Here is a 17,285-nt window from a genome sequence, read left to right on the forward strand (position 1 = left end):
TTTGGAGGAACACTTCCTAGAATCAGATGAATAGAATGATCATGATCACGCATAGGTGGGAGACCTTTCGGAGTCTCAAATACCTTGGAATGATTTTCCAGGACTTTTTGGAGATCTGGAGAAATAGATGATTCCTATGTGGAAACATCTAGCGAACATAATTGTGCAATTACACCTCTTTCCTCCTTTTTTAGAAGCTTTGTCATACCATTAGAGCTGATTATCTTTCTTGGCTTCCCTGCAATACCCCTCAATTCAACTTCCTTTCGTTCCATAGAAAATTTGATGAAAAGTTCTTGAAAATTAAAAGCTATTGTACCCAAGGATTGTAGCCAATGGACTCCTAGTACAATGTCAGCACCTCCCATTGGAATGGAAAGCATTGGGCTAGTCAATACATATTCTCCCATGGATAGCTTGATATTCTGGCACTTTCCAGAGCAATTTATTGTTCCTCCATTTGCAATCATCACTTGACACTCTGGTGCTGGATATAAGAAGCAATTCAATTCTTTTGCTACCTTATAATGAATAAAATTGTGGGTGCTTCCTGAATCAATCAACACTATTACCTTTTTCTTCTTGATTTGTCCTTCTATCTTGATGGTTTGAGGAGTGGTAATTCTTGCCAATGCATTACAAGATATGGTCGAATTTATTTGTTCTTCATCTAGGCTTTTTTCCTGGAGTATATCCTCTTCTTTTGACCTTTCTTGCTCCTTTTCTTGTTCCTCTTCACAATCTATGTAGAATAATTTCTTCTCAGCACACTTATGACCTTTAGTGTATTTACTATCACAACTGCAACAAAGCCATTTTGCTCTTTTTTCTTCCAATTGTTGTGGTGTCAACCTTATAGGTTGTGGAAGACTAGGGCCAACAACACTCTCGTTTTTATAGTTGTGAGTGGTATGCTTCCTGGTTGCCATAATTTTGCTTTCAATTTTTCTTGCTAACCTGAATGCCTTCTCTAATGAATCAGGTTCCCAAAGGCGAACATCATGTTGGATATTATCCTTTAAAGATCCTATGAACACATCAATCATATGCTCCTCTAGAATATCTTTTACCCTTATGTTGAATTTTTGGAACTCCTCAATGTGCTCCATTATTGAACCCTTTTGTTTGAGACTTATCAATTAGCTAAAAAAAGTGTTGCTTTTTGTATCCTCATAATGTGCTATCAATTCTTCCATAAAATTGCCCAAGTGATAAATTTCTTACGAGAGCAAAGCCATTGATACCATACAAACTCATTTGGTTCCAAATATAAAGTTGCCATACGTACCTTTTGTGTGTTTTGCACATTATTGAGATCGAAGAATTGCTCCATCTGTAATATTCATGTTGCGGGATCCTTTCCATCAAACTTCCTCATATCGATTTTTGGAATATGGTGGGTCTTCGATCCAACATTAGAGTTTATGGAATCATGATTAACATTTCTTTTGTTCTCATCACGAGTTTCCTTTACTACCCTTTCACCATTAGTGACCCTTTCTTGTAGCAACTTCTTCAATTCTTCCATGTATGTCTTCAAATCTATCTTCAAATCATCCATCTTAGCTTCTACGCCTTTCTTTAAACCATCCATCTTAGCTTCTACATCTTTCTTTAAACCATCAATCTTAGATTCTGTTCCTTTTTGTGCAAGTGACACTTGTTGCACTTGGTCTCGTAATTTTGCTATATCATGTTGCATTTCTTCCTCTTCTTCATAAGTCATGCTAGAGCTTTCAGGTTGCTTACTAGGTGTTGGAATTTTCTTTCCTCTGGGCATCAATTACCAATAATAATGCTTTACTATGCCCTTTGAGTTCCTTCAAACCAAGCTTACGCAAAAAATTAAAAAAAAAAAAACTACACACCTTTTTTCACTTTGTAGAAGCCTGATATTGAATCTGATGTATCTCTGTAATTTACAATCATCTAGTTATGAAATTGTGACCTGTAGTAGCCTTCTGTGTCCTCTTTCCAATGCCACTAGTCTGATCCAAATTGGATTCTCCAAGAAAGAGTTATGCACAATCTCTCGCAGTGACTTGATTGTAGACTAGTTCAGTAGAGCGAACTTGTATGAAGTGCCACGTGTCACTGTTTCGACCTTTGACTCTGAAAAATATATATAAGAAAACTACAGTCCATCCTCTTTCTGTACCTTCTTGTGAAATTTCAATCTGATGCTCAGAAAGAAAGTTATGAATATTTTCCCCAGGTCACCTGTTTGGAATGTAATTTAGGAGTCTGCAAAAATACCAACTTCCTCATATCATATCTCTGCAAATATAGCGCTAAAAGCTATAAAATTCGGACCCGAGGTTGAGCACGATTTCTTCTCAAATGGGTTTTTTTTGAAACTTCTGAAACGTCGCAGAAAAAAAGTTATAGCGAAAATTCCACGATGACCCGTTTGGAGCAGCGAAACCCTAGAATCCAAAGCTTTGATACCAAATGTTATGAAACCAGCTCAAGAAAAGATAGAAACGATAGATCAACGCCTTAGAATTCAGCCTCTTTGAAGGGGCAACCTCGTTTACGTTACATAAATGAACAATTCTTGAACGATTCAAATGACAAAACCTCCTTTCTATATATAGGAGTCTAAGGAGTCACAATATAATCCAGCCGACCTAACAATAATAATATAAAGCCACAAAAATAACAATAGAGGGATTCTATGGGGCACAATAATAACAATATGGGGGCAATAGGGGCACAACAATATTAATAAGGGGTATAACTACAATAGTAATGGGGTAATCACTAGTATTATGGGGACCCAACAACCAAGTCTTCTGCTTTAGCAGAGCATGTGGAGAAAACCAATCATCATGTCTATATTGAGGAGGCTAGTGTTATTGCTGGAGTGTCCCAATTCCATCGCTGGAAATTAAGGGAAGCTCTTGAGATTGAAAAAATGCCGAATAATCTCAATAGAGAGGATGGGTGGAAGATCAGTAGTTGTTGGGTCGCAACCCTCTCCTCCTAGTCGTTGTCTTCAAAAATTTCCTCTGGATTACTGTTTCTTGTGCCCTTTGTTCTTTATGATTGATTTAGTTGGCAATTTTTATGCTAATAAAGAAAATAATCTTGAAAATAATCTATAATAATTTTAACCCTTAAATTAACCATTAATTTAATTTTCTATTATTAAAATATTCTTTCTTAGAGTTAAATTACTTTAATATTTATATATTTATTTAACTTTTGTAACATTTAAATTAAAATTAATTAATTTTTAATTAATTTGTTTTAAATATGTTTATAAGTGTATGAAGCAATCCCTTTTCAATAAAACATAACTAAATATTTATATATTACTCTAATATTTATAACATTTATAACTAAGTACTCTAATATTTAGATATAATAACTTGGATCCCTTACCATTAATTTAAATTAATTTATTTTATAATTTATTTACTTTAATATATATTTATAATATCTCTAATATCATACCCTTAAATTGCTTTATGTTTATTTAACTTTTATAAATAATTATTAATTTAAGATTAATCTAGTTTATAATTGATTTATTTTAATGTTTATTTATAAATAAGTGTATGAAAAAATCCTTTGACTTATATTTTAAGAAAACTAGCTATTTATATATTGCTCTAATATTTATATATTTAATAACTTTTATAACTAACTTTTAGTTACTCTAATTTTTAAATATAATAATTTTGTTAACTAACTATTAATTTAAATTAATTTATGTTATAATTTTATTTCCATTTACTTTTATAAGAATATAACTAACTGGGGTAACTTATTTAACTAAATAATAGTTATAATCCTGTTCTAACTAACCAGTAAAATCTAGCTGTTGTCAATATAGCCGTTATCTCAATATAGCAGTTGTAGGTTTTGCTCTATCAATTTAACATGCAAAGCATAATCTGTTCATTCAACTTGTCCTGGCGATGGACCACACTGGTTGGTTCGAGACGCGTCAACAAATGAAATATCATGTGATTTATGCCGAAAAATCTCTCATAAACTTGATATGGATCACAGAAACCTCAATTCAACAATTAAAACATTCCTATTTGAAATGTCATTCAATGTAATGTGTTACTAAATGTTAACTTCCCATTAAATGTAATATGCTACTAACCTTGGCTAAAAACACATTCTTGTTCAAAATGCTATTCAATGTAATATGTCACTCGGTGTAATAATAGATGTTATTTAACTGTGATTCAAAAATGTTATAATATTTAAATTTTTAAAATAGAAAATAAGGTAAAACTCATATTTATAATGGAAAACAATTTTTTTTAGATAAATTTAATGTAACATAACATTTTTTTAATTTATTTTGGTAGATTCTCTACTCCACCTAATACTTAATTTGTATTACAATAATAGACAATTTAATCTTAGCCAAATTTAATTTTAGCCATTTGAGCTTTAATAGATGTGTCTGCCATAATATTATTTGTATTATAATAATAGACAATTAATCTTAGCCATTTTCCGAGCTTTAATAGATGTATCTGCCAATTGTATTACAATAAATCAAGTCAATTTCTTCACACTATAGCTTGTTTTTTACAAAATGAGGTTGTGTTCTAATATGCTTTGAAATAGCATATACGTCCAATTGTTTGCCAATTTGATAGAACTTTTGATTGTTGATCTATTTTGCTTTCCTCTCATATTTTAACCATTTTCTTTAGCCAAATCACTTCAAAAGTAACACTGCATAAAGCTTTGCAATCAATTTTAATGAACAACAAACAATTATTCCATGATACAACACCTAAAAAACAATTAACTACTTCTTGCTGCTTCATAATACAACTCATAATCCAATACTGAATGCATAACCAATATTGAACTCATGTGATCTAGATTTACTGCCAAATAAAAATCTGAATAACTTATAAAGCGAACCAAAATTTCCAATTTGAAAGATAGAAAGGTTCTCTCTCATCTGGTGCTCTTCCAAACACCAATCACCTCATCAGGCCGGTATCCTAAAGTTGACTTGCTTGATGAACTTTCAGTCAGTAACGATCAAGCTCACAGAAATACGTGCCCTGCAAAATAGGTTCGTACTGTGATTGTTTCAGGCCCTTTACAGATTGTTGCAGGGTTTCAACCTATTCTGAGGCTGTGCAAAACACCCACACATGAAACAGGCCGGGAGTTTTTTTTGGATAAAGAGTATCCTCCCCCTACTGAAGAGAACATAAGAAATTACCTGGTAATCTGCCCCATGAACCTTTCATCTAGGTAGAACGGAACCATTCTGGGGGTATAAACTACCAACACACAAGATTACTCTGCTGCTATGCATCATAAAGAGATATTCACATCATTAATGACCTGTGAATTGTTACATTTAGAATAGACTAAGTTCTGATCAAGTAATCACACTGGCCATTAAGCTCATAAGCTGAATTGTGAGAGCGCATCTCCAGGAATCCAATGTGCCTTTTCCTTAATACTTTCCATGGTGCTATCCAAAGAGAGTACTGAACACAGTCAATCTTGCAGCGGGGCGTCTGTTTAATACATAGCTGCTACCCACCTGGCATGATTCAGACCAACAAATGGAAACGAAAATGAGATAAAAATGAAGATCGATCGATTGCTTCAATACATCGGCATGACCCTGTGTTAGACTTGAATTTGTAGGTTCCCAAAATCACCAGAGACTCCATGAATTATTGGAACATCTGAGAAAGAAGTGGGTTTCTTCACAGGTGTGCAATCCGGAAAAGTCTCGAAAATTCCCAATTTCGCACCGCTTTTGTAAATAATATGCCCAGATAATATTTGTTTCTTTTAAGAAGGTAGAGGACATCTTCATACGTGGGAGTCCGGAAAAGTCTCCAAAAACAATTTGGAAATTCGCATAAATCATTTGCGTTGCATTTGTTAAGAATAATAGGCCCGCTGCCGAAGGTACTCGCTTCTTTTATTCAATGCATGAACAGAGTGGTCTACATTCGCTTTAATTTGAATTAAATAAAAAAGATAAAGGTAAAATATAGATTTAAAGTAGTGAATATTTAGTAGGGAAAATTTTAGGGATTAATCTCGGTTAATTTTTTATATATATATTTTTAAATTATTATTAATTTCCAAATTTTTAAATAAAATTGGTAGTATAAAATTATTTTATCTTAAAAATTATCAATATCTAATATAAAATTATATAAAATAATTATAAATCTATATATTTTTAAAAAATATAATACACATTTTATTATTAGTATACTAAAACCTAATAAAATTAGTAAAAATTTCTAAACTTTAAAATAAAATTTCCTTCTCAAATAAATTATCCAAAATACATTATATTCTATCAAGATTACTAATGGTCTGGGAAGAAAAACCATATGAGATTAACTCTGCTCATGTTTGCGGAACAAGCACCATATGTGGTTTAGCCCTTTCATCCATGCTATTCCAGTCTCTGGTACAGATTCGGGTACAAAGCGAACGCTCGAATGTGTTCACGTATCTGTTTTGCAATCTATCTTTTTACGGAGGAGTTATTTCAGCATGGATGACTTGTCAAATTAATCAATATTTTTTTGGGGGGGTTTTTTTGGGGGGGGCATTTCGAATTTTTCAAATTTTATGTTTGATCGGTAATTTGGGAATTTCACATTTTCAAAATTCAAAAATTTTATTATTGGATTTTTCTAATTTATTGAATAGATAATTTTTATCGAGTTTATTGATCTAATTTATTGAACTTATTTTGAAATTGTTTAACAAAAAATAATATATAAAAATATAAATTTAAAAAAAATTATGAAAATGACATCTATATTATAATTACAGTGATTTGTATAATCTTATTATTATAATATATCATATAATATAATATTAAATATTTAATTACTTTAAAAAATAAACATTTAATAATATATTTAATAATCTATTAATTATAAATAAATATTATTCCAATTAATCATATAATATAATTAATATAAAAAACATCTATCTATATTATAAATCACAAAAATCTTAAATCTAAGAATATACCAATTCTTTCATCCTTACAAAACGATTTATTTGACAATATAGAATTCGGTTTAGCTTACATACCTCGAAATATATATTTAATCTGCAAACCTCCCTCCCGAGTGTTTATTTATTTGCCACTTTCCATTCCATAAGGAAAGCATCGTAAGCCGCAAGTTTGCTTACGTGAACCGCCTTTCTTATCTTGCATAGACATCGATTGATATCGTCTTTATTTTAACAATAACTTTAAAAAAAATGAACTTATTTATTTATTTTATTAACAATTTACTAATGAAATTGGATTTATGTAAACTTAAAATAAAAGCACAATTACATTTTCTTATAAATATATTACAATATAGAAAAGTAATCTAAATTAATTATTTATAAAAGTTTATGAGAAATTACTGCAAAACATCACGTCAATAATTTAACTAATTTTAAGCTTGTGTGGACACACTAACATTATAAACCACCGTTTATATCCTAATTAGTTATAAAGAAAATTATAATAATTTTTTCGAATTATTAAACTTCTTATTCAATTTAAATAATTAATATGGTGTTTTTTAGTTAAAGTATATATATAACATTTAAATTATCAACTAGCATTTGTACTAAATGTTGCAAAAGAAATGCAGTAAGGCATAAATTGAGGAACAATCACTATATGAGAATGGGCAAATCTAAATGAGATGCAAAGATGTAGCAGAAATGAAATTCTAATGCTGTATAAACATGTAATATCCTCGGAAAACTGTAAATATTTTTTATTTTGCCATAGTAAGAACAAACTCGATAATTATCGTTATTATTTGTTTGAGTTGATTAATATTGTTAATTAATGAAATAAGAAATGATTTAAGTATTAGCAGATTTTGTAACTTCTCATGGACAGAAGTTGGAAAAGGCAGTTGCCAGAAAAAACCCTAACTACCTCCCCTAACTATGAAATGCTCCAAAGAAAAGGGAGTGAGGGGAGGAAAAACCGTGCTGAAATGTCAGGCGGTAAGGGGGAATTGCTAAGTCTGGTGATGACCAGATAGCATAAGCACTGTGTGCGACAAACTTGCAGAAGACAGAGGTCTTGCGAGCAAGCTTGGGGGGAGATTTGGTCCTGAAAGATGAATCTCACGGTCGGGTGGTTGAAAGGTAGCAGATAATGAAGGTGATCTCTACCATTGGAGTTTTTCTTTCTTGGAAAATTCAGGTAAGTGGTACCCTCCTGGAACTAATTTGCTGAACAAACTTATTTATGTGTTTATATTTGTATATGGAAAGATAGAGGTGAAGCTCTTAACTTCGAAAAGATAGTTGGAAATGTTAACATTAGGATTAGTGTTACTCTATTACAGAAAAAACATGAAATGTAGGATTATTACTATACAAAACTGGATTTATTACTCATTACTCGAAAACATTAAGTGGTAAGGTTATTATCCGTTCAATACTAGTTAAATTATATTCTGGAAAATACCAACTGTGGAATTATTAACTGAATTGTGCCAACTATTTTATTGCTAAACAAATTATTTATAGTTGGATTACTCTCTGTATTGAACTGGTTGAACTGTGTAAAATTAAGAACTGGGAATCAAAATTTGACTATAGATGGCACGCTTAAGTTCTTTAGAGAAACACTGAAGAAACTAAGCACCAAGCAATGAAGGAAAAGAGTTAATTCCATAGAATGGAAAGTACAATGATAAGCCAGAAAACTGATATAACATTGTAACAGAGAAATATAAGTGCAGCTATACAAACCAAACTGGACTAGCACAAATAAAGGAAAGAACTAACAGACAAGACTAAAATCATTGTAGGATCCTTTCCATAACCCTAAGCTGAGATGAAACCCCATAGTGTTAAACACTAACAGGGTTAAATTCCCAAGTTAGTTGATTAAAGCATTACGCTATACAAATGGAAAAGGGGAGAGACAAATACCATGTCCGTAGAAGTAAACCCCAACTTATTACTAACTCAAAGCCGCATAGTTGAAAAGGCATTAAACATTTAAAATAAGTGAAACCCTGTTATGATGTTCGTACAAAAATTTTAACCACATAATTCTCACAGTAATCAAAAACCCATATTCATATTCCAAGATAAATAGCAATGAACCATATTCATATTCCAAGATAAAAAGAAGTAAACCATATTCAATTCCAAGCTTAACAGTAACGAAATAGCATACTAGAAAGACTTATATGGCCTCAGCCCTTATTTAGTTTATAAATACAATATTAACAGTTTAAGTCCAGATAGCTGAGAAACTCTCTCAGAACCAAAAAAATGAGGAAATTACACCAGTACGACCTGAGAATCAGGTCCACAAGGAGCCCTTGGCTAGATGAGGAAAAAACAAAAAGAACTCTACTCTAGAACAACAGAAGGCGAACGCCTGGAAAGAGATTAACATGTAACTTGACAATAAAGCACCGTTTAGCTTCAGAACTGAAAGAAAAACATCTAGCAGACTCTTGTAAACTAAGGTATAGAGCTGCATGGCAAACTATTTACAATTGGAGTTTAGATAATGGAGAACAGACAAACCACTATGGAAAATTCAACACAGAAAACACTTATATGATAATACTGAGAAATATACATTCAACGAAGGGAAATCCCACAACTCTGCACCTAAAGTCTTTCGCCCAAAACAAAACTCTAGATCTGCAGGCCGAACCAGCCAGCGAGAGGAGCGGAAGAGTAGAAATAGGCACCAAGGAGCGAAGGAGCAGAATGAAGCATATCTCCAGCAAACGAGGTTGAGTAACACTCTGGAAAGAGACCAGCCATTGGATTGAAAACCCAAATCCTCCACCATCGATGTGTTGAGAGACCCAAGGTGTACAGTTGCAGAAGGACAGCCTGCCCGTGCCATGTTACCATGACAGAGTAGGAGTAAATGCCAAAACCAAGTGTAAAGACCAATTTTATTAAGTAGCTGGAGTGTGAACTTATGTGTGACCATAATAGATTTAATGCAGAGTAAATGAAGCTATCAGTGGTCAGGGGAAAAGGATTCCCTATCGCATGGACTCATGATGAGGCCCATTTACCATTTACCAATAACCACTAACATGAGAGTAGATATACCAGAAGTTTTATCAGGGTTTTTAATATGTCACATGCTTTTCATACCTTATGTAATTATTACTATGGTGAAAACAAATGCTACAATGTTGAAATATTTTTTTTTTGTATAATTTTCAATGTGTATGTTTTAGAGTTATGACAAGTGGTATCAGAGCCAACGTTATCAAAACTGACCTCTCTGGCAAATATTCTAAGCGAGAACAATCATTTTTTGTGTTCCTTTTGTTCCCGACCTGTTGTTACCCATTAACTTGTTAATAACAGGAAATCAGGACAACATCAGAATATGAGGAGCACAAAAGTGTTCCACACAGGAATGTGGCTGGCCTAGGACCTGCAACATTTCCTAAAAATAATCCCGAAATATGGGTGCAATTAGCAGAGGAGGCTCACAACACCAATCTTACAATATTAGAAACGGTTCAGGAATTAAAGAATGAGATGGCCCGCCTACGGGAGGACAATGCAAGATTAACAATGGAACAGGAAAAAATTATGAAAACACTGTCTGACAAGCAGAATTAGTGCCAGCCGATCCCCAATCCTAAACAAGAATGAATGTCAGAAGAACAGGGTTACCACACAGAACATGAAGGAATAGAAAGAGGGGAAGAGAATCGAGAGGAGAAGTCAGATAATGCCTCTGAGCATCCAACATCAAAAAGGCAGCGAGTGGAATTACAAGGGGAGTTTCGAAAAATAAAACCGCCACTCTTCGATCGAGAGCTGGAGGAGGCAGCAAAAGCCTAGCTTATTGAAATGAATAAATATTTCCAATTATATGAATATGATCACAACCTAAAATCTCGGCTGGCTATCTTCCAACTGCAAGGGAAAGCCACTTTATGGTGGGAGGAGGTCAAGATTGTACGAGGGGTAAGTGAACAAAACATAACTTGGGAAAAGTTCCAAAAATATTTCAAGGAAAGATATTTGACTGAACGATTTTACGATGAGAAAGCAAAAGAATTTCTTGACCTGTGGCTTGCACAACAAACAATGGATGAGTTTATCACCCGATTTACCTCTTTACTCCAATATGTACCTTACATACGAGAGGAAAAGGCTAAGGTACAGCGGTTCATCAGCATTTTACCCTTGGTAATGAGAGAAAGAATTGAGTTTGATAACCCAAAAACGATGGATGAAGCTGTACGAAAGGCCAGGATATGATATCAACAAAGAAAGTAGAAGGGAGAAATGTTGGGAAAGAAGTGGGCTGACAAGAGAGGTAATAATATTTCTGTGGATAATAAGGGAAATCGTGGCAGTGTTAGCAAAGGATTTCCCAAAGGGAAAAACAATAGAAATCTGCATAAAACCCAGCTCAGATTTAAGCCACCCTCTGAACCTAGATTCAGTGTGCAATTTCGTAAAATTCATAAGGAAGGACAACGAGGCCTCCAATACAATGCTAGGGATGTGGAGGCCCACATTACGTTAAAAACTATCCTCATCGAAAGGGCACCGAATAGGTTTCACAGATCCACGAAACATCTACGGTAGGCGACGTGACCTGGAGTATACCGAAAATTAATGTCGCTCTCCAAGACCATCAGGCAGAATACCAACTGACTATGGTGGAGTTTGAAGGTAAGATTTTTTATCATACTGTATATGTTTTAATTGATCCTGGAGCTACGTTAAGCTATGTTAGTCCTAAGGTTGTGGAACAATGTAAATTACAGACTGTCAAGTTTAAAAACCCTTGGCTGGTACAAATGGCAACAGGGGAAAAGAGACGACTGTTGGCCAAGGTCAATAATTGCCCTTTCAAAATAGTTGGTCAGCTTTTGATGGCAGATCTAAACATACTTCCCCATGGATCGTATGACTTGCTGATAGGCATGTACTGGTTGGAAAAATGTTGGTCCATTATAAACTGTAAAACAAAAACTATCTGCTACAAGAATGAACTAGGAGAAAAGTAGGAGATGCAAGGTATCCAGAGGCCAGTACAGATTCGACCAATAACTGCCTCCCAACTGGCAAAGTGTATCAGGAAAAAATATCAGGTCTATGCTATTCAGGTTGGTTATACCAATTCAAAAGACAAGACTACCACCTTGGAATGTATTCTAGTGGTATAAGAATTTGAAGATGTGTTCCCCAAGGAGATACCAGGACTACCACCCAATAGACACATAGAATTCACTATTTATTTGGTTCCAGGGGCAGCCTCGGTGTCCCACGCTCCTTATCTTATGAGCATACCAGAACTGACAGAAATAGAAATGCAATTACAGGAGCTGTTGGATAAAAATTACATCCGCCCCAGTGTGTCACCCTGGGGAGGCCCCGTGCTGTTCATCAAAAAGAAGGATGGAACCCTTCGTATGTGCATGGACTACCATCAGCTCAATAAGTTGACAATAAAAAATAAGTACCCTTTACCTCGTATTAATGAACTTTTCAACCAAGTAAAAGGGGAAACTGTATTTTCAAAAATTGATTTACGATCGAGATACCACCAGATCAGGATCAAGGAGGAGGATATAGCTGAAGCTGCTTTTACGACTCGCTATGGAAATTATGGGTCTGTGGTATTACCCTTTGGGTTAACCAATGCCCACACAACCTTTATGTGTTTAATGAACAACATATTTCATCAGTACTTAGACAAATTTGTGTTAATTTTTATTGATGATATACTGATATATTCCTGGAATATTGAGGAACACAAGGAACACCTCAAGCTGGTATTGCAAACTCTCCGGGAACATCAATTGTATGCCAAATATAGCAAGTGTGATTTCTTTAAGGAACAAATTCAGTACTTAGGACATATTATTACTAAAGATGGAATTGCGGTGGATCCCGAGAAGATAAGGACCATAATGGAATGGCCAGTACCGAAGGACGTAGCAGATATAAGATCCTTCATGGGATTAGTAGGTTACTATAGACGGTTTGTGGAAGGATTTTCGAGAGTGGCCTATCCTATCACCTCCCTGCAGAAGAAGGGGAAAACTTTTAAATGGACTGCAAAATGCCAAAAAAGTTTTGAGCAGCTCAAGCATCTGCTCACCACTGTGCCTATATTAAGCATAGCAGATCTGGGTAAGGACTATGTGGTGTGCACAGATGCGAGTAAGGAAGGAGTAGGAGGAGTATTCACGCGGGAAGGTAAGGTAATCGCCTGTGAGTCTAGGAAACTAAAGGAATACAAGCAAAAATATTTCGCTTATGATTTGGAGTTGGCAACTACCATTCACGCTTTAAAGATGTGGCATCACTATCTGATGGATAAAAAGTTTCTGTTCATGACGGACCATCACAGCTTCACTAGTTACTTCAATCAGCCTACCTTAAATGCTAGTAGGCTCAGTGGGTAGATTTCCTAAGTGGATTTGATTTCGAGGTTAAACATCTGAAGGGGAAAGAGAACTAGGTAGCGGACGCTTTGAGTCGAAATGTACATTGCCTCTACGAAATTTCTTACAGCTAGGGGCAGACTACATTCAATGAGATGATTAGAAAAGCAATAGAACAGGATCAGAATTATCAGAAAATATGACAACAAGTTCAAAATCCAACCCGTTATGAATATCAGTAAGGATATGCGATGGATGCTGCCGGCATGCTGAGTTATAAAAAGAGACTATATGTACCCAACCAAAGTAACATTAAAAGTTTGATTTTAGATGAATTCCATAAAAGTCCCTATGCAGGACACCCGGGGTACCAAAAGTTGATTACTGCACTCCGGAAGGAGTACTACTGTCCTGGCATGAAAAAAGATGTAGCAGAATATTTAACATATTGCTTGGAATGCCAACAAATCAAAACAAAGCATCAACAACCCACTGGGTTACTACATCCACTACCAATTCTAGAGTGGAAGTGGGAGACCATTTCTATGGATTTTATAATAGGTTTACCCAAATCCAAAAGAAACAACGATTCCATCATGGTGGTGGTAGAGAAATTAAGCAAATCAGCCCATTTTATACCAGTATAGTCCACTTTCAGAGTGGTACAGATTGCCAATAATTTTATCCAAAACATTTTTAGGCTGCATGGGTTACCAAAAACTATAATTTATGACCGAGATGTAAAATTTATATCAACCTTCTGTAGAACTCTATTTGAGGGGTTATGGATTCAATTAAATTTTAGTACCACCCATCACCCTCAAATAGATGGACAAACAGAACGGGTAAGTCAGGTTGTAGAAGATATGCTAAGATCATATGTAATGCAACAACCATCTAAATTGGAAGACTATCTGCACTTGGTCGAATTTGCATACAACAATGGCTATCATACCTCTTTGCAGATGTGCCCGTTTGAAGTGTTTTATGGACGAAAATGCCGCACACCCTCTAGTTGGGGAGGACCAGAAGATAAGCTAATACTGGGTCCCGAAATGTTAAAATAGATGGAAGAAATGGTCAAGAAGCTACGAACCAACGTAAAGGTATCGCAAGATAGGCAAAAGAGTTTCACGAATCAGAAGAGAAATTTTAGAGAATACCAAGTAGGAGATCATGTGTATGTGAGGATTTGAGCTAAAAGGAGTACGTTACGATGGAGTGGGTGCACCAAGTTAGCACCCTGGTTTTGTGGACTATTTCAAATCTTAGTGAGAGTTGGGCTAGTGGCATACCAGCTCACCCTACCAAGCCATATTCGGGTCCACAATGTGTTCCATGTGTCGGTTTTAAAAATATACGTTTATGATTGATCTGAAAATCACTTAAATATGATCTCAGTTAATTAATGTAGGTATTACAGATTGATGTGCTGGTGTGTGTGTCTATTATCTTAGGCAACGAATCGATAAGATTGCAAAATAAACAAACACTGGAAAATAGTAAGAGAAACACAGCAAGCAAATGCAAAACACAACAATTTAATAAGGAGTTCACCCAATCCTCTTGGGCTATGTCTCCTGGTCCAACTTTCAGTGGTGGCCTTCTTTTATTGTGTCTTTAAGCATAGTTTTTACAATGAGGAGCTCAATGTGAGTCTCCTATAGCAGATGATTCTTAGTAGGGTGGTACTTGGATCCACCACGCCACTAGAGTACACATACTCCCCCTTACCATGTCTCAACCTCAACTGGTCTTAATGGGATGAGTCTAATCTGGTACTCAGTTCCCAACTGATATCCTCACAGGGATTGCTTGAACCTCTGAAGCCTTCTCGGTTCCATCTACTTGATGCTACCTTAGCTCTGCACGTCAGCTCGACTTCTTTTCTCTGCTTCTTGCTTCACTCTATGTTCTGTCTCTTCTATCCTCCTATTTTGTTCTATTCTCTGTCTGTTCATGGCTTAAGGCCAATCCGTCCCTTGATTGTTCGCTTCCTCTTCCGTCCCTTCGGTTCGTCTGCCTCTATTCGCTTGGAATTACCTGCTTCTATGTCATCACCACTATGTAACATTTCACAAGAGGTGGCCATTTGTCCTCTCACGAACTGAGCGCTAGCTCTTCCTCGAACAGTTCATTATTTTGGTTACTTTGTGAAATGATTCATCTGCCAGCTCAGCGGTCAAATCAAACTTCAAACTTTTATGCTCCATAGTTTATTTCTCCCTCCAAATCTGGTCTCCATCGGGTGCAATCTCCATTGTTAGATCTAGGGCCTCTAGATCCTACGGTTATTGCTTTTATCGCACGGTCGACTTGCTCGAACGTTAGCCTGTGATGAGAGTGGTTTTCTCTCTCATCCGCTGGACACATCACTCAGTGTATGGAATTTCTTGGTCCTCTAACAAATACGCTTACCACCTGAAATGCCTCCGATATTCTGCCAGTTTTGGAGTGCGAGACCAGCCTTGTGTTTTAGTGCTTTTCCCACGGTTTTCCAATTTCCTTTATGATCGAGTGCTTGGGGCTTTTCCTTCATGAGGTGTTTTGCCTAGCGATTCGTCATTAGTGCTAATCGCGCATCAGAAAGGACCTCATTTTTCTGATCTAGTCTTCCCAATTTCTTGTTTGTGCCACTGCGCGGTCTCCGTGGGCCAACGGTCAGTGCGCTTTGACCGAGGTCCTCGTTGTTCCATGCTGGCTACAAACTACCACTGTCCAGAGGTCCTTCTTGATAGCTCATTTTTCATAAGATTTTTGAAGTCTGTCATGATTTGAAACAGTCATAGAAACTTGGATAATTTTCATGGATCCCATTCAAATCATGGCCTTCCCACTGAAAAATCTTTTGGACCACCAAAAGTTGGTTTTCAGGCATCAACTAAGTGAGGGTACAATTTTCTCACTTGTCCAATCTCTATCCACTTTTCACTTCTCAACTTTGAACCCTTGAGCCCAATTCTGAGGTACTCAACGTCTCCCCTGCGCGTCGTTCTCACCTTCCTGTCCAGAACTGTGTCTTCCTGCAATTCATTAAGATATTTAGGTAGCAGGTCGTCAATAGAAGGCAATTGAATCTCTTCTTCGGGATCCTCAATTAGTGAATTTTCAGATAGTCTCAAGATGTCTACATTGATGACTGAGTAGATGTGCATGTAAGCTGGTAGATCAAGGCGAAAAGCATTCTCACCAATTTTTTGAAGTATCCTGAAAGGTCCATACCTGATAGGCTTTAGCTTTTTACCTTCACCTTGCATTTTGTCCTTGCTAATATACAACCAGACTTGATCACCAACTTGGAAACTATGCTCCATCCAATGCTTGTCATGCCTTGCCTTATATTTGGCCTGGCTCTTTTCCAACTGTTCCTGTACTACCTGGTGAATCTCTTGGATTTGTTCAATGATCCTAGTTGCCTTGTCCACATCGTTGTGTCCCTCAACTTCTGTGTCCTTACCAAAGACAAAATCCAAATATGACCTGGGGGTAAAACCAAAATAGGTCTCAAAATGAGATCTCTGTGTGGAAGAATGTTTGGCTTGTTTGTAAGCATGTTACACATAACACAAATGTTCATCCCAAAGTTTAGGATGTTTTCTGCAATATCCTCTGAGCAACTGGATTACCGTCCTGTTGACTACTTTTGTCTCGCCATCGGTTTGTGGATGGAAAGTTGTGCTTCTCTTCAATTTGGTGTCCATAAGTTCCCACAGACTTGACCAAAACTTTCCCACAAATCTAGTGTCTCGATCAGATATAATGGAAGTGGGTAATCCAAAATGAACCCATATATGTTGAAAAAATAGTTTTACAGTTTGTTCCACTGTAATCTATTTATTACAAGGTATCAAAACACACATTTTGTTGAACCTATCC

This window comes from Pinus tabuliformis, chromosome X, assembly GCF_031772625.1.
Source record: "Pinus tabuliformis cultivar Carrire ecotype Pingquan chromosome X, CPIR1, whole genome shotgun sequence".
Classification (NCBI taxonomy): Eukaryota; Viridiplantae; Streptophyta; class Pinopsida; order Pinales; family Pinaceae; genus Pinus; species Pinus tabuliformis.